The sequence below is a fragment of the Panthera onca genome, chromosome B4 (assembly GCF_046562875.1).
Source record: "Panthera onca isolate mPanOnc1 chromosome B4, mPanOnc1 haplotype 2, whole genome shotgun sequence".
NCBI lineage: Eukaryota > Metazoa > Chordata > Mammalia > Carnivora > Felidae > Panthera > Panthera onca.
In genome coordinates, this window is record NC_138345.1 from 69810428 (window position 1) to 69829388 (window position 18961).

Sequence of the window (18961 nt, forward strand, 5' to 3'; positions counted from 1 at the left end):
TAACAGTCCCAATTTACTCTGCTTTACTTGCTAAAATTTTAAAAACACCCCCTTTCACTTTTGGTTTAGATGATACATCTTGTGGTTGCCCTACTTACCAGGGAAATAGAAATTAAAATCACGTTGAGGGACCACTACACATCAGAATTAAAAAGACTGGCAATGCCAAAGGTTTGCAAAGATGTGGGCCGATAATAACTCTGACACACTGAATGGTGGGAAGAGCCTGTGGCTGATGCGAGCAGCTTCCACACTCAGCCAATCTGGGGCGGTGAAGATGGGTGGCTCTTTTGACCAAGCCTGTGTTACTTTGTCTTAGGGTTTTTAGGGCCCTTTCTCATGAGATGGGACTGGACCGAGACTCTGCTCAAAGTCCTGGGAGTGCTGCCTGCAGAGTCTGTGTTTTAAGGCTGGATTAGCTTAGTTTGCAGTTTATGATATGTACCAATAAGCAATTTAGTTATGGTTAAGCACTAATTCAGAGCTGAGTAAACTTTGTTCAAATATGATACGTGTTCAGTCGTGTACTTAAAAGTCAGCTAAGTTACAGAAATACTGATCTATAGGAAGGGAGTATCAAAATGCTTCTGAGGGCAATTTCTCTGTACTTTCCCAGTTTTCTGTGACATGACATTTCCTCAGACCAGCAGAAAGGAGAACATAACAAATGAGGTAAGTCTGTGAAATGTTGAGGCCGGCTCTAACTTCTTCCTGTTTCATTTATCTCTTCATGACTGCCTGGTCCCCATACAGGAGAAAGAGGGGTCGAGAACTTGGACTATCTTATTCTTGGGTTTAACACTGATTCCTTCTTTCTTCCAAAACATGAGAGAACCAATGACTGCCTTGGCCTCAAAAAGCCCTCTGTAATCTTTCAAGCCACCAGAAAGAGTTAACTTCAGCCCAACAATCTGGATGACTTTCTGGTTCTTCATTCAAGGAGAAATACTGTGTTTTTTTTTTTTTTTTTTTTTTTCTTTCTCTCTCTTTTAAATTTAATCACAGCCAAGGTCAAGAAGTCATCTGGGATTCCCAGCTGCATTATACTTTCTTCATTTTGTGGGTCCAAGTTAGGCAATGAATGTGACTTCAATTTGCGTGTGTGGTGCAAATGGATTCTTGTCTGACTTCGTCACACTTTCATCAGACATGAACAAGGCCTCGGCGTCTTCTGACCTGTTGCATTCTTGATTACCTTTCCTTTGATGCTTGCCGCCGTGTTAGCCAGCCAAGAGCTCCCCTTCCCGGGAACCTCAGCACTGGGAGCCTTGTGCCAAAATCACAAGGTGCTCCTTCCGTCACACAAGGCTTTTGTTTCGACATTTCTTGAGCGAACCCGCCCATCAAGTCTGATTCTGTGGGAGAACATATTTGTAAGACAAAGCAATGCTGCGGCCTACCAGGAGGCCTGTGACTCGCACAGTGAATTATTCACTCTGGGCCTTGCAGGACACGCCGGGTCACCCATGTTCACAGCGGGAGCAAGGCATTATTCATTACCAGGCTTAGGTTTGCTGTCTTCAGAGATTCCCCCTCCCTCCCTTCATTGCCCCTTCAGGTTTTAACAAGACATCACATTCTTTTAAACTTCCCCTGGGCAGCAGAGGTCTCCCCCAACCCCCCCTTCCTTTTTCCACACGCAGAAGGTACGATAATAGACAGAAAGCTGGAGCAGTTGTAAATTGCAGCAGTTAATGTCAAATTGATGGAACAGTGATCAAATGAAGTTCATAACCAACCACACAATGCAACCTGAGGGTGGAATGCTGTTTCAAACATTTCTAATGACAGGGTTATAAAATCATAAAAATGGAGACCTTTTTTCCCCCTCCGGCAATAAAAAGAATTATGTGGGTGATGAAAACTGTTAATGAGGATGAGACTGGACACTGGTTTTGGAGAGAGCTCTCATGATTTGGGACGGCTATGCCACAGTCAGAACTTCAGCACTGGGACATCCTCCACGTCTCTCTGCTTCTCCAACTCTCTACTTCCGGGTCTTCTAACCTTGACTGTAGGGACGACAGGGAAAGTTTGCTTGTCTACCAAAGCGAGGGTGGAGATCGCTGAGCTGTCTGCTTCGGTCCAGCAGACCGCGTGGTCCATTCACAAAGCAGAATGAGGGGCAGTGTCGCACAATTAACAGCGAAACATTTAAAAACTTACTGCACTAGACGCGACGCAGCTGACTTCCAGCTGTCTATTCAGCTGCAGACAGCAGAAGGAAAAGTGATTAGAGGCAGGGAAACATTACAGTAAAAAGAGCCAGAGAATAATATTTAACACATCCCATTGTTACTTTCATACAGAAGGGAAGAACAGAGCCATTCACGTTTAGCTTAGTATATTTCTCCCCTCCAATGGATGTAAATGGTATCAGTGTCCCAGAGAATAACCTTTTCAGAAAGATTTGGTGGCAGGGAAAGGAAGAAATTGCAACTTGGTGGCAAGAGAAATGGAGTGAAGGGCAGAGGCCACTTAAATAACAATTAGGGTCTCCTGCTGCTGCTGGAGGAGTCTCTTTCTGCAGGGCTGACATGGGATGCACATGCTGCTGGTCGTGTGTGTCATTAGCATTTCAGGCACAAGAGTGAACTGACAACTTGTTTTCAAGTAGGTCCACTCCTGTCGTTAGTGGCGTTTCTTACAACTGCTGAAACTGAGGTTTGTGAAATAGCCATTTCAGTTAGGACTGGAAATATCCAAGGAAGGTACTGAACCCATAAAATATGAAAATTCACATAAACCTGTAGAGATAACATGTATGAAAAGTCTACAAAGCACTCCAATGAGTGACTTAGGTTTATAGGGCTTGTCTACAGAGCACAGAAAATCCATGCACCTGGATAATTCTGACAAACAGCTTTGGTTTGCCCTTAACCACCTTCACAATTGAGGGCCTAGTTGAGCCATTTTTGATGGAACATGGGGTGGCTCCCTTTGATTGTGTGGACCCGGGCATGTAATGTGTTCTATTTCAATTCCTGTAATTGAAAGGCATATGTGTCGGCTAAATATTACAAAGCAGGATGTGGCTCCTGGAGGGTGCACTAATTGACCTGCTAAGAACCAGCATCAACACGCTCTCCAGTTGTGGTCTGGAGGCTGAATTAAAATAAATACGCACTCTCGTGTCCTATTTAGACTTGTGTGATTAAAAAAACTCATATACAAAGCTGATGAGACCCGCGTTAGTTGCAAGTTAATGCTTGCTGGCTTCTTGCAGTCAACTCACCGGCACCACTCAGTAAACAAGAATTCAAGCACAGTGGGTGCTCTACCTCTGCTGCCAGAAAGGAAGGCATTGAGAGAGGCTCAGCCGCAGGGCTGTGGCAGGAGTGCCAGTCTTGGGGCCAGACACTTGGCTTGGTTCCATTCTCCTCTTCCTTCAACCCCTGGTCGCTTATGGAGGTCACACCAGAGTTTTCTCAGACATCAAATGGGGGAAACAATGTGGACCTCATAGACAGTTGTGAGGTCCTCACCATCAAGTCACTGGCACTGAGAAGACTGATGTTTGCCAGCCATTTACTGGACAGATCATGGCGGGGATTGGTGTTGGGCAAGGACAGGGGGAGAATACAACCAAGGACATCCCTCCCCCTTGGGATGCTGTCTAGTTCCAAATAACAGGTCTTCGGGCAACAGGAAAGCAGTTGTATCTGACTCAAGGGCTGCTGGGCCCTGCTTGGAAACAGAATATCTTTAATGAGGTTTTTAATGACAGTTCCCTTCCAATTTAGGGGAAATCTGCATTGAGAGAAATTTGATGCCTCAGGCCTTGGGAAGCAGAATTAGCATATATCTTTTAATCTTAAGGAAAATAAGTAGTTTTAGTTTATAACCTCCTGGTGTATCTTGTCTAGGGTTCCTGATGCACTCTGTTTAGGTAATCACATGAAATGGGGAAATCAAATCAGTTCTGGCTGATTCAAAATGTCCTGGCTGAGAAGCAGAGGAGATGTCAGTAGAGATTTCAGGCTCATGGAAAAGCGCTTAGGTGGGGCTTCATCTGTTTCCTTCATTCTAAGCAGAGAGGTCCTTTGTGGGTCATAAGACAAGAAACAAGAGGTTTAGAGAGCCCCTCAGGAACGAGGGGGCCAAAAACTGGATATGAAGAGCAAAACACTTCAACAAGCTCAGCCTGAGGAGCGAAGGTTAAATGACCCCAGGGATGAACCAGCCAGTTCTGAAGCAACTTCCTTGGTTTGGAGCCAGAGGGCCAGATGCCCAGTGCCTGTGAACACACAGGATTTAAGGCAGACTGCTGCCCTTGAGAACCTTCTGTGCTTTTTAGCTCAGTATTGGAGGAGTTTTATTTCATAAATCGTATATTTTGAGAGGCAAACCTGTGACCTGCTGGATCCTGGACATAGAACCCATGCTATGGAAAAAGGGACTTGACCCAGTAATAAAATGCTTTGAGATTAGTCCCATCAAAAAGATAAAAATCTGAAATTGTAAGCATTGTAAGGGTTTTAATTTTATTTAATCATAGACACATTTCCTGTTATAACTTTTTAAAGATGTTCTACATTTGAAAAGAATTAGGACAATCCTGTATCTTTGATCAACTCAACATCTCTTTAGGGGAAAAGATTTAACACTCTAGTTTTTAAACAGAAATATAAATATGCATCAGCTAACAGTTTTCCAAATTAGGCAGCATAAACTTTATAATTTCATGACATCCAAATGAATAGGAGGCCTGTTTTATGCTTAGAAGTGATTGTCTTTGAACTAAACACACTTGAGCGAGGGATTTTTGTGTGTCATTATTTTTGACACAACTTGTCATTAGTTTTAACTTTGACCGGGTTGTAATGAAAAATTTGGTTGTGCAAGTTTACCCATTGTTTATCTACACTCAGACTTAATTATTGCTTCCCAGGTCAATCATCACCATTTTAAGTGGAAAGAAATGGCCTTAACCCATGGGATGATTCCCACAGAGTTTATTATATGTAGTTAGACCATGAGGTCAGATGCATAGAAAGAGTGGGCAGAATACTCTGGGAGTAGGGATGGGGGTAGACATGATGCAGCTACTTGGGGGAAGGTGGAAGGAAGTACAAGACTCTCTCACAGAAACCCTTCAGGGAGATATATAGGGGCAGATCCGTGCTCATCCTACGGAGTCTCAGAAAAGACTTTTCTCCGTGTCTCCGTTGTAAGGAATTTTGAAATTTCTGCTGTTCAAAAATTCCTTAGAGTGGGAGGCACTATTGACATTATGGGAAGGTATTTTTTGTTGTGTGGACTTTCCTGGGTATAGCAAAATGTTTAATATCTCTGACTCTCTCCTTTCAGTTGTGCTGGCTACAACAATGTCTCCAAAATGTTCAAGAATTACTAAACATACTAACCAGGTTAGTAGAGAGCCTTGCATAACCCAGACAGAAAGTCCATAGAGATTTTCTCAGGGAAAGAGAAGAGAGGGAAACTTCAGAACATGTGGTAGATCATGTCGAGAGGAATGGGTACTAAAAAGAGCACCAGCTGGGCACCTGGGTGTCTCAGTCAGTAGAGCATCCAAATCTGAGTTTCAGCTCAGGTCATGATCTCACAGTTTGTGGGTTTGTGTCCTTTGTCCGGCTCCATGCTGACAGCATGAATGCCTGCTTGGGATTCTCTCTCTCCCTCTCTTTCTGCCCCTCCCCTGCGTGCGTGTGCTCTCTCTCTCTCAAAATAAATAAATAAACTTAAAGAAAATGAAAATAAAAAGAGCACCAGCAACTAATTTTGCCTGCTAGAACATGTCCAAGTTGCCTTGCTAGGTAGGGAGGGGAGGAGAACATAACATTTACCAAGTTATGTGCCAGTATTATGTGCCAGTATTTTGTAATAATTATTTAAATTAATTATCATTACTCTGTGAATGAGGTGTAATTATACAATTTTTGCATAAAGAACTTGAATCAGAAAGAGCTGATGGTGACAAAGCTGAGGTGGGAATCTCAGACCACTCAAACCCTACCTGTTTTTAAAGAGTTGGGACTCCCCTGCATTCCAGGTTCAGTGTTTTTCTTGTCATCCTGGCTGTCCAACATTGTGTGAGCAGATAAGAAAGGCAGTGGTTCTGTTACTGTAACTTGGACCAGTGACCTCTACCATGAATCTGGTAGAACATTGGCCACGCAGGTATGTTGCATACCTCTCCCTCCAATGCCAACCAGAGGTATATTTGCTTAGCGTTTGCAGTGACAATTATTGCATAATTCCTGACATTAGGTTATAGTCTATACCAAGGTGACCATAATTTCCTTCTCTAGGGCTAATGACACTGAACTCTCAAGTGATTGTTGATATTAATGATACTACTGATTGTCTGGAGCTTGTGTCTAGGGGAATGTGGCAGAGACTGGCTAGGTGTTTGCCAAACGTGTTTTCTTTTCCACCAGGACACACAGCTAGACAACATTTTTCTGCCTCCCTTGCAGTTAGGTGTGACCATAAACTGAACTTTGGCCAATGGAATGTGACTAGAAGCATTTGTATTACTTCTAGGCCTGACCCATAAAGTCTTCCCTTGGGATCCTCTACTCTCCTTCTTCTCTGTCTTCTGGTTGGATGCTGGTATTAAGATGACCTTGAAAACTATGTGTTGAACACGGTAGATCCTTCATCACCCTGGGTCCCTGTGAAGTAAACTCCCTTTTATAGCCTCTTCCACTATTGACTGGATTTTATACATTGGGTTAAGTCCATTAGTGTGCCTTCTCTGGCTTGTCCTGGTTGGCAAGAGCTGATGCTAAGTCTTAAGGAATTTTGTAAGCTAACTGACATCAAGTTGATAGCTTGAAGTTATTATAATTGGAGCTTTTACAATACAGAAATGGCAAGTGCTACAAACCAGAGCTCTTTTTAGACAGTCATTTTACTAGCACACCACTGGTTAAGCTGCTAAGCTTTATTTGTATATTTGTATTATCATAATATACATACTGCTACTCAAAGTGATGTTCTGCCTTAACAAAGCCTAAAAGATGTGAGACTGGCTTAGCAGTTGGATGGAAGTTGGCAAGAGTTGGACAGCAAGGAAATGGATATCAGAGACTGGAAAGCAGTGACTCATCATGTGGTGGCAAAACATTTGGTAAAACCATTATCTGTGATAACCTGGAAAGCAGACCAAGTGCCCCAACACAGCCTTACCTCCTGGGGAATTGGCTGCAAAAAAAAACAAACAAAAAAAAAACAAATGGTAGATAGCGCCTACTGTTTATTACTGGCTGTGATTAAAAAGTATTAGAAAATAAGAGATGAACTCAGGATGTGTTTATAAATATAAATAAAAATTGAGTTGAAAAATATGGAGACTTGTAAAATTGGAAAAGTTTACCATTTTAGGACCCCAAGTATCAGGAAATAAGACAGGAAAAGCTTTTGTATGCCAAAGGCTCTATTCAAAAGTGAATTTGGATTCAAGTTGGTGTATTTATTTAAGATCTTAAAATTTTTATTGTCACAAACATTTTTAAGTTGTGAAGTGTCTGAATGCAGAAGTTTCCTTCTGAATCAACTGGGAAGCAAAATTACCCATCTTGGCTAGCTCCCCCCAGAGCACTATTGGTCAAGTTACATTTGCTGCATAATAAACTACCCTGAAACCTAGTGGCTTAAAACAACAGTAGTCATTTATTCTGCTCATGAATCTGTTATTTGGGCAGAGTTGGTCTCTGCTCCATGCAGTGCCAGCTTGACTGAAGGCAGAAAGATCTGTTTCCAAGATGACTCACATGCCTGGCAAGTAGGCACGTGTTGGCTGGGAGCTTAGCTGGGACTTAGGGTGGGGGGCTTTGCTCTCCTACACATGCCCTTCCCCATGTGGTTTGGGCTTCCTCACAGAATGGTGTCTGTATTCTAAGAGCAAGTGTCAAAGAAGAGAGCCAGCTGGAGGTTATATTGCCTTTTATAAACTAACTTGGAAACACACACAGCATTACTTCACCTGTGCTCTGTTCAAAGTAGTCACAAAAGCCTGCCGAGCTTCAAGGGGGGAGAACACAGATTTTACTTTTTGATAGAGGATGGCAAGGTTCTAGAAGAACATGTGGGGCAAGAAATATTGTTGTGGCTATTTGCTACACTTATTCTGCTGGGGAGTGAGAGAATTTCAGCCAAGGTCATTTAAGAACCCATCTTTATTACATGATCAAGACGAATTTGATATGTCATAGTGCTAAATTTCCTTCTAGTTTAAGACAGCCTAAAACTTATTATCCAGTAACAACCAGAACACAACCTATAGGAAAGGAAGTTCAGAAGGGGTGCTAAGTGATATTCAGAGAGGAAAAAAGGAGTTCCTTTTGGATACAACAGAGATGAGAATTCATGGGCATCCATTTACACACCAAACATTTGTCAAATGCCTTCTGTGTAAACACTGTTCACATCACTGAGAAGATAAAAATGAATGATTTATTTCTGCTTCCAAGGAGACTAAAGGCGGTGGATGAGGGTAAGATTGGAGGTGGATAAAAGGACATCTATATGTTTACAAGCTACTACTATAGACCCAATGGTAGAGATGGGAACAGTGCTTGAGAAGTACTGAGAATGACAGAATGTCTCATGCTACTTGGGAGAGTTGTGAAAGGTGGAGACATTTGCCCTGAATCTCCACTTACGAAAGATCAAGAGTCAAGTTCCTAGCAGAGGCAGAGCCACAGACTCAACCTTCCTGACTCAGACTCAGTGCCCTTTCCATGACACCACACAACTTTTTATGTGGAATTATGTTGTGGATTGAGTGTGCTGAGCATTCAGCAGTTAGAATTTCTTGTGCTGTTGTGTTCTTCTCTAAACCCCAAAGAGATCTGGGTCAAGGTCTTGATTAGAAATGTTAACAATGGACAGGGAGAACATGAAAACAGACCATCCTCAGATGAAGCAGAAATCTCACTGGATTGGAGAGTTTCAGTGTCTAGCTGACTAAATTGACACAGAGAAGCGAACAAGATACCATAGAGATTTGTTTCCATCTTTTTGCTCTCCTTTCCCTTAACAATATGCTGAGAGAAACAGTAATAGCCATCATAATGCAAATAGGTGGACAAGAAAAAGTAAAGGACATAGATGAGTTGCCAGTTCAGAAGTTAGGAATTACCTAAAACAATGACATGTATTTTTCGTAACTTAAATATTAGTGATTGAAAACAATTGACCCTGAATATTTAACACAGATTCCTGCCCCCCCCCCCCCCCCCCGCCCTGCCCACATCTCTTATAAGTTTTGTATATTTGGTCCAAGATCCTTAGTCTGACTAAGGTAGAGAGCAGTGGTTACTTAACTACACTTTGGCAAAAAACCAAGGTATTTCTGCTTACCTTACAGATATTTAAAACCATTTTTAATTGGACACTTGGGTGGCTACGTTGGTTGAGTGTCCGACTTCAGCTCAGGTCATGATCTTGTGGTTGGTGGGTTCCAGCCCCATGCTGGGCTCTGGTGCTAACAGCCCAGAGCCTAGAGCCTGTTTCAGATTCTGGGTTTTCCTCTCTCTCTGCCCCTCCCCCATGCATACTCTGTCTCTCTCTCTCTCTCTCTCTCTCAAATAAACATTAAAAGAAAATTAAAAAAATTTTCCATTAAAAAATTTTTAATGGAAAATTTTTAAATTAAACTTATTTTAATTTAAAAAGTGGCATGTTATTCATAAACGGAACTTAAGAGAAATAAAGTGAGTTCAAGGAAAGAAGAGAGATACTGCTAAATCCAAAATGGGCTTGGAAACACTGAAAACATTTGCAATCCTTGGCATAGGTATGGGTGGGAGATGAGAAGCATTTAAAAATTATGGACTCATTGTGACATTTCTTGCATCTGGAAACCTTACTTAGCTTAAACTTCGACTTTCCCAAGCATTGCCTTAAAGCAGTCTTCTGATGAACTGTGTTCTGATCTTACACCACCTCACCATTGTACTCAGAGCCAGTGGAACTTGTTCTCACTTGATGTGCCTTCCTAAGCCTGGGACAGCTCATGGAGATCAGAGGAGCAGCTCTCTCAGTAATCTTTATGCTATAAATAATGTGACTTTGTAAAAAAAAAAAAAAAGAAAAAAAAGGCAGTTGTTGGCTAAGTATGAAAAAATGCTAATTTTAACAGAAAACGCTATTTTCAAATACATTTCACAGTTTATACTGAGTGAGAAATGCTTAATTCTCACCATGTGAACTTCCAGATTGCTTATGTTGAGTGGTGCAGATGTAGCTGTCTTGAGAACCTTTGAAGCCAAAATTCAGCTTTTACCTCAAATGTCTTACTTTTATAATAATGGATATGAGAAGCAGTGATCTGCCTTACCATCATGAATATGTTTTCCATTTCTACTGAACCCATGTGTTGAATGGCATCGCATATATAACATCATGCCTGTTTGATTCTAAAAGTCTGCACCACAGTTTGTGCATAAAAAGGCTTAGGCGTGTCTGGCAGCTATTAGCTCACAAGGGCTATTGGATTATGAGTCAGATGCAGAAAGTATTTAGTGGTCTAGTGGATTTGAATTCTATACTACGTATTATACAGATATGTTTGTGGTATTATAATATTCCACAAAATCCTGAAACACTCAATAGAGACATTAATTGATCGATTCAATGACTCCTTTTTGCTTTTAGGACAAAGTCTAAAGTTTTCACCACTGTAGTCTAGGCCCTGCATGGTCTTTCCAGACTCATTGCACCTCATTCTTCCCTCTCTGTCTGTGAAGCAACCATCCTGGACCTAACTCCTTGAATGTCATCTGTTCTGTCCTGCCCCAGGGTCTTTGCACTTGCTATTTCCTCTGCCTGGAGACTTCTCTCCCTCTTGGTCCCCTAGTTCACTATTATCCATCCTCTAGATTTCAGCTCAAATCCCACTTTTCCTGGGAAGCTGTCTCTTACACATCATTGCACACCCTATTCACATTGCATAACTTTTCTTCTTAGTGCTTACCACAGTGTATAATTATTCACTTACTTGTGGGATTATTTGATGGTGTCTGTCTCCATGAGACTCCATGGGGGGACTGCATGAGAATGGAGATAACATTTCTTTTTGCTTACCATTATATTCTCAGTGTCTAGGATGGTGCCTGGATTATGGAAAATGCTCCACAAATATTTGTTGAATAGAAATATTGCATAAAGCACTGAGCAGAGCATGTGATAGGCAGTAGGCTTTAAGTAAAGAGCCTTATCTTGTTTTCTTAAAACTCCAATAAGTCTAAAATTATTGTCCCTCTTAATATTTTTACTCTATACTTTATGATTACTTTGGCTTTACTTCACTTCTAATGACTTCCTAGATGAACCTGGAAGGTCCCTTCCTCTGTGCTTCAATTTTCTCAAGAATACTGACTGCTGCTGACAGCAGCAGCTTCATTAATCAGTCCTCAGAAGCATGAGTACCGACTTGATGGTGAGGCAGGAATATATTTTGGAAGAAATAATTCTTGTACTGAGTAAATCAATGGACATTAGTATTGGGCCCTTGACTCTTCCTTCTATGCTGTGTTTGTAAAGGGGTCCCCATCTTCTATTTATTCTAGTTTCAATGTCTTTGAGCGTGAGGGGATAGGGCAGTAATGTCTGTTTTATTTTCTCTATGCTGGGCCATTTTAAATGTCGTATTTTGTTTTTATTACTCACACTAACCATTTAAGATAGGTATTTTGATCCCCATTTAATAGACAAGGAAATCAAGGTCTGGAGAGGTTAAGAAATTTGCTGGAGGTGTGTAACCTAGATAGTAAATGAGCAGGGGAGGGGCAGAGACAGAGAGGGAGACACAGAATCCAAATCAGGCTCCAGGCTCTGAGCTGTCAGCACAGAGCTCGATGTGGGGCTCAAACTCATGGACCATGAGATCATGACCCGAGTTGAGCCAAAGTTGGATGCCCAACCGACTGAGCCACCCAGGCACCCCAAGATAGCTGGTATTTTTAATTTTTTTTTTAATTTCAGAGAAACAGAGCACAAGGTGGGGGAAAGGGGCAGAGGGAGAGAGAGAGAGAGAGAGAGAGAGAGAGAGAGAGAGAGAAGAATCCCAAGCAGGCTCCATGCTCAGTGTGGAACTGAAGAGGGCTAGATCTCACTATCCTAGGACCATGACATAAGCCAAAAAATCAAGAATCAGACAGTCAACTCGACTGAGCCACCCAAATGCCCAGATAACTGGTATTTTTATGAAGTGGGACCGGCAGGGCCAAGAGCTCAATGATAAGGGGAGCAAGCCCTTCCTAGTCTTACCTCTACCAATAAAACCAAGGAATTGAACTAAAAGATCCCGTGATTTCTTTTTTCTTTTTTTCTTTTTAAGTTTTATTTTAATTCCAGTTAGTTAACACACAGTGTTATATTAGTTTCAAGTGTATAATATAGTAATTCAGGGGCGCCTGGGTGACTCAGTGATTAAGCGTCCGATTCTTGATTTTGGCTCAGGTCATGATCTCATGGTTGTGAAATCAAGCCCCATGTTGGGCTCCATGCTGAGCATAGAGTCTGCTTGGGATTCTCTCTCCCCCTCTTTCTCTGCCTCTTCCCCTGCTTGCATGCACACACTCTCTTTCAAAATAAATAAATATTTAAAAAATATAGTAATTCAACATCCATACATCATACATCACCCTGTGCTCTCATGAAAAATGCACTCCTTAATCCTTATCACCTATTTAATCCATCCCCCCACCTGCCTCCCTTCTGGTAACCATCAGTTTGTTCTCCATAGTTAAGAGTCTGTTTCTTGCTTTTTGTCTATTTTTTTCCCTTTGCTTGTTTTGTTTCTTAAATTCCACACGAGTGAGATGGTATGGTCTTTGTCTTTCTCTGACTGATTTATTTCTCTTAGCATTATACTCCCTGGCTCCATCCATGTTATAAATGGCAAGATTTTATTCTTTTTTATGACCGAATAATATTCCATTATATTATACACATCTTCTTTATCCATTTGTCAATTAATAGGCACTTGGACTGTTTCCATATCGTGGCTATTGCGAATAGTGTTGCGACAAACACAGGGGTGCATATATCTGTCTGAATTAGTGTTCTTGTATTCTTTGGGTAAATACCTAGTACTGCAACTACTAGATTATAAGGTAGTTTTATTTTTAACTTTTTGAGGAACCTCCATACTGTTTTCCAGAGTGGCTGCACCAACTTGCATTCCCAATAGTGCATGAAGGTTCCCTTTCTCCACATTTTCACCAACACCTGTTGTTTCTTGTGTTCTTGATTTTAGCCATTCTGACAGGTGTGAAGTGATATTGTAGTTTTGATTTGTATTTCCCTGATGATAAGGGATTATGAGCATCTTTTCATGTGTCTGTTGCCCATATGGATGTCTTCTTTGGAGAAATGTCTTCTGCGCATTTTTTAATTGGATTATTTGTTCTTTTGGGTGTCGAGTTGTACCAGTTCTTTATATATTTTGGACACTAGCCGTTTATCAGATATGTAATTTCCAAGTATCTTCTCTCATTCCGTAGGCAGCCTTTTCATTCTGTTGATTGTTTCCTTCATTCTGCAGAAGCTTTTTATTTTGGTAGAGTCCCAACAGTGAAATCTAACATCCATGAGTTGTACATTTTAAGATATGTTTTCTGATCATGTGTGAGAACATGAGTTTGAATTTCCTCTCTAACACATCCAAGCTTTAGGAACTTCCTTAGCTATAAAATAGGGATAGAAATACCTGTTTTACCAACCTTCCAAAGTTAGTCTGTGGATCAACCAAAATAATGCAGCCTGTATGTCACTCTATGAATGAAAGACACTTTTCTTACATTTACGTCCAATTTAATCCTGATCCATCTGAAGGCAGAAGTTTCAGGTCATGGGCACTAGGCTATGCCTTTCACAAGGCGGTGAAAGTGGAATAATTTAACACATTGTTCTTTGGGGAAATGTTTCAGAATTTTCATGGTGGACAGCTGGTGTCATTCAGGGAACTAAGTATAGAGAATTGTCATCACCTACAAATATAATCAAGGGACCTTTAATGTTGGAAGTTGTGTAACGGTTTTCATCTGGATGTTTTTCCCAGCAAAGATTTTTAAATGAATGAAGTTTAAAATGAAGGCTCATTAAAATATTTTATTCATATGTATAGAAAATATCTCTTCAAAGCCCTTACCCCAGAAAAAAGGACTGGGCAAGGAAGATTACTTGAGTGGATGACGGATCAGGAGCCTTGACATTGACACCTGCCTGCTGGCTGTGGTTCTCCCAGAAAAGAGGAGGTTGGCATAAATACTATCCAAGCTCTTTGGGAAACCCATCTTTTCTGTTTAAAGTCTTTATTTGGTATCACAGATTCTCTTGCCTATCTCTGTCTTCAGCTTTCACCAGTTTATAAGCACAATTGCGACTGTATCAATGAAGCATTAATCTCAAATCCTACCAGCTTTGAAACTACACCAGTTCACAAAGACAGTCCAGCCTTTTCCTGGAGGCCCCCTCTCTAAATAGTCCCACTATGCCCAGAAATCAATCCTCAGCACCCAAACTACAGGAATGGGGCAGAAACCCAGAGTTGCCCCTCAAGACCCACCTCCACAACTTCTGCACTTATGTTGCTGGCACAGTAAGGGCACTATTGGTGAACACAGAACAGGATGGGTAAGGTGGGCTCCTGCCTCTGGAAGTGCTCCAGCACTGGACCATCCCTGAGTCAGAGTTCAGTAATGCTGTGGGCAAGTGATAACACACACTAAGAGATGTACGTAGAGTGGAGCTAAATTAAGTCCTACTGGGAGCTGTGGAAGGCTACATGGAAGAATTGGGATTTAAATTAAATTTGGAAGGATAGACAGGATTTTGATGGTCAAAAATAAAAATAAAATGCATTTAGGGTAAGGAAACATCTTGGAAAAGGGGGAAAAGGGGCACCTGGGTGCCTCAGTCAGTTAAGAGTCTGACTTTGGCTCAGGTCATGTTCTCAGAATTCCAGCCCCACGTCGGGCTCTGTGCTGACAGCTTGGAGCCTGGAGCCTGTTTCAGATTCTGTGTCTCCCCCTCTCTCTCTCTGCCCCTCCCCCACTTGCATCTCTCTCTCTCTCTTTCAAAAATAAAATTAAAAAAAACATTTAAAAAGGGGGGGGCAAAAATAGGGAAATAAAGAAAATGTGAGGCAACAGAGGTAGACCAAACTGGTTGAAAGACAAGATGTTTAAAAAAGCAGAATCAGATCTATAAATACAGGATTGATGGTTGCTAGAGGGGAGGAGAATGGGGATATGCAAAGTGGGTGAAGGAGAGTGGGAGATACAGGCTTCCAGTTATGGAATAATAAGTCACAGAGATAAAAGGTACAGCATAGTGTTTATGGTCAATGGTATTGTAATAGCATTGTATGGTTACAGACGGTAGCTGTACTTATGGTGAGCACAGCATAAGGTAGAGAGAAGTTGAATCACTTTGTTGTGCACCTGAAACTAATGTAACATTGGGTATGTCAACTATATCTATATGTATGTATATGTGTATATATATATGTGTATGCATATGTGTGTGTGTGTGTGTGTGTGTATAAGATATTTGGGGGTTTGTAGCACTGATGAAATGGCAAAGGCTGTCAGCTGTGAAGTGATGGAGGTGATGGAGAGATCTGAGAGCCAAACAAGAATTTGGGCTTCATTTTATCCACCTGCTTTGCCATGGACAGCATTTGAGCAGGGGAGTGATGGCATAAGATCACTCTGGCTGGGGAATGGACAGGGAGAAGATTCTAAAGCAGTGCTCTCCTACAGAAAGCTAATGTGAACTACAAAGGGGAGCCACATGTAAATTAAATTTCCTTGTAGCCATATGTATTAGTTTTCAATTGTTACTGTAACAAATTACCATAAACTTTGTGGCCTAAAGCAACACACATTTATTCTCCCACAGGTCTGGAAGCCACAAGTCTAACATCATGGTATTAGCTGGTCTGTTTTCCTTTTGGAGTCTTCCGGTAAGAATCTGTTTCCTTGACAACACTGGCTTTTAGAGACAGCCTACATTCTTTGGTCCAGGGCCCCTGCCTCCTTCCTCCCAGCTAGTAGCATAACATCGTCTGCAGTCAAATCTCCCCGTCTCCCTCTTCTAGGGCCCCTATTGATTACACTGGGCTTATCTGGATAATCTTCCTATCTCAGGATCCTTAACTTAATCACATTTCCAAAGTTCCTTTTGCCCTGTAAGATCACGTACTCACAGGTTCCGAAGATTCAGATGTTGACACCTTGGGATGCCATTATTCAGCCACATTAAAAAGGCATATGATGAAACATGGAATAATTCAATATTTTCACATAATCCATAAAAAGATATAATTTCAATATGTGATCTCTATGCAAATTATTAATGAGATATCTTCTATTCTTTTTTTTTTTTTTTTTTTTCCCAACGGAAGCTTCAAATGGAGCATGCCTTTATACTTAGGGCATGTCTCATTTCAGATCAGGCACACTTCAGGTACTCCTTAGCTACATGTGGCTCATGGCTACAGTATTAGGCAGTGCAATCCAGAGCCAGGGTAATTTGCTAGAAGCTCATTAAAGAAATCTAGGAGGGCTATAAAAATGAAGAGAAGGAAGCAAAAGTGACAAACCTTGAAACCAGCATCAGGTAAATGTTGGGATGTGATAGGAATAGTAGAGAGAACTGGGTGACTGACACAATGGCTATTAGTTATGATCACTGACATGAGCATTTTCTTATTTTATTTTATTTTTGTGTGTGTGTGTGAGGGAAGCATGTGAGTCCTGTTTTGGACAAATGAATGAACTGTCCATTAGGAAGATAGGAATGTGGGTTTGGAAGTAAGGAGGGGGGTCAGGATGGAAGCTTAGATTTAGGATTGCTTATGAGAGATGGTTGGATTCATGATGGTGGCTGAGGACAGAGCCTTGGATAGTCCATGTTCAGAAGGCAGGTGGAGGCAGGAAAGACTGAGGGGGGGCAATGGGGAAAGCAAGACCAGAGAAAAGAGAAATAGTAGCAGCAGGTGGGAACACGGCAGTATTTCTGAGGTAATCATGAATAATCTCCTCGTGGGTTTGGAGTTCATCATTCCACATCTGAGATAATTACTCAGCCTCCTACACAGAGCTGCTTTTTAGTTGTCAGTGGGAGTGGGAGTGGGCAGATGTTTATTTACAAAACTGTTTATCTTTAAAGAATAACATTATGGCTGAATCTTCCAAGTAAGTTTGGCATTTGGCAATTACGTGGCTAATTTGATGAGTATGGCTAGCAGATGGGGCTGGTTCAGGCTCCTTTCTTCCCAATCCCAAAGGAATTTCTCTGTATGGTGATGAAATTAACAGAATTATTGCTAGATCTTCCTTCAGTGTGGCCAAATTTTTAATGATCTATCACTTTACAATTCTCTGGGACAAATGATCCCATTTCCTTCCTAGATCCTTGCTTCTAAATCTCCCAAAGAATTGTGTGCATAGTAGAGTGAGTTTGGGAGTCAAACTGCCAGGGTTCAAGTTCCACCTCTGCCTCTTACTATTTGGCTTTGAGCTAGTTACTTTTTTGTGCCTCCATTTCTTACCAGAAAAATGAGATAATCACAATCTCCCTCTTGGGGTTGTTGTGAGGGTTAAATCATTATGTATGTTCATATTTTTATCCACATACTCTGTTTTCCTCTGAATCCTCTTCAAGAATTTAGAACATTCTATCTCTATTTAACAACATGGAATGACTTCTCTGGTGATTAGATATTTCATGTGTCCTATTACTTCAAATCGTTGCCTCTCCAGCCCCTTCCAATCCAACCCTCCCATTGCTGGCTCTGTACTACAACACTTGGAGAGATTTGCTTGTATTTCACATATAATACAGTGTTTATTCACAGACAAATCTAAGAGCCAAACAAGGACTTCAGTGAACAATTCCTGGTAAAACTGACTTAAGCCAGATTACAAAAAATTTAAAATAGAAAAAGGCAGAAAGAAGATCAAACATAGCTAAATCAATATTTATATTGCTAAATTGTGCCACTTTCCCCTAAGTTTATTAAGGGCAAGGAATAAAGACAAAAACTTTGCAGAATTTTTCAAGACTCAAACAACATATTGACCATAGACATTTTTTTGTTAGTTTTTTTTTTTTTTTAGAAAATTTGTTCTTACTCATTGGTACTAAGTGTAATTGAGAAGGGTGGCCATCTGAATATCTTTTTTTTTAATGTTTATTTATATTTGAGACAGAGAGAGACAGAGCATGAATGGGGGAGGGGCAGAGAGAGAGGGAGACACAGAATCGGAAGCAGGCTCCAGGCTCTGAGCCATCAGCCCAGAGCCTGACGCGGGGCTCAAACTCACAAACCATGAGATCGTGACCTGAGCTGAAGTCGGACGCTCAACCGACTGAGCCACCCAGGTGCCCCGTGAATATCTTTGTCTGGGTTTCTGACTTATTTGCACTAAAGAAAAAGTAAATAACATTGTGGGCAGAAGTGGAGAATTGTGTTTTTCTCATTGCCATAACTTATTCTAGTTTAAGAAGATTCAATTGAAAAGGTACATACACAAGCACACATTTTTTTATTTTGTTTTATTTTTATGTTTTTAAAAGTTTATTTATTTTGAGAGAGAGTGTGCACATGTGAGTGGGGGAGGGGCAGAGAGGGGGAGAGAGAGAATCCTAAGCAGTCTCGCCCTATCAGTGAGGAGCCTGACACAGGGCTCAAACCCACAAACTGTGAGATCATGACCTGAGCCGAAACCAAGCGTTGGATCCTTCACCGAATGAGCCACCCAGGTGCCCCTTGTTTGGTTTCGTTTTGTTTTTAAAGGTTACTTTAAAACAGGGAGAGACAGGGAGAGAGCAAGAACAGGGAGTGAGAAAGAGAGAGAATCCCAAGCAAGCTCTGCCCTGTCAGTGCTGAGACTGATGCTCGGCTTAATCCCACAAACCTTGAGATCATAACCGGGGCTGAAATCCAGAGCCACACGCTCAACCGAGCACCCAGGTG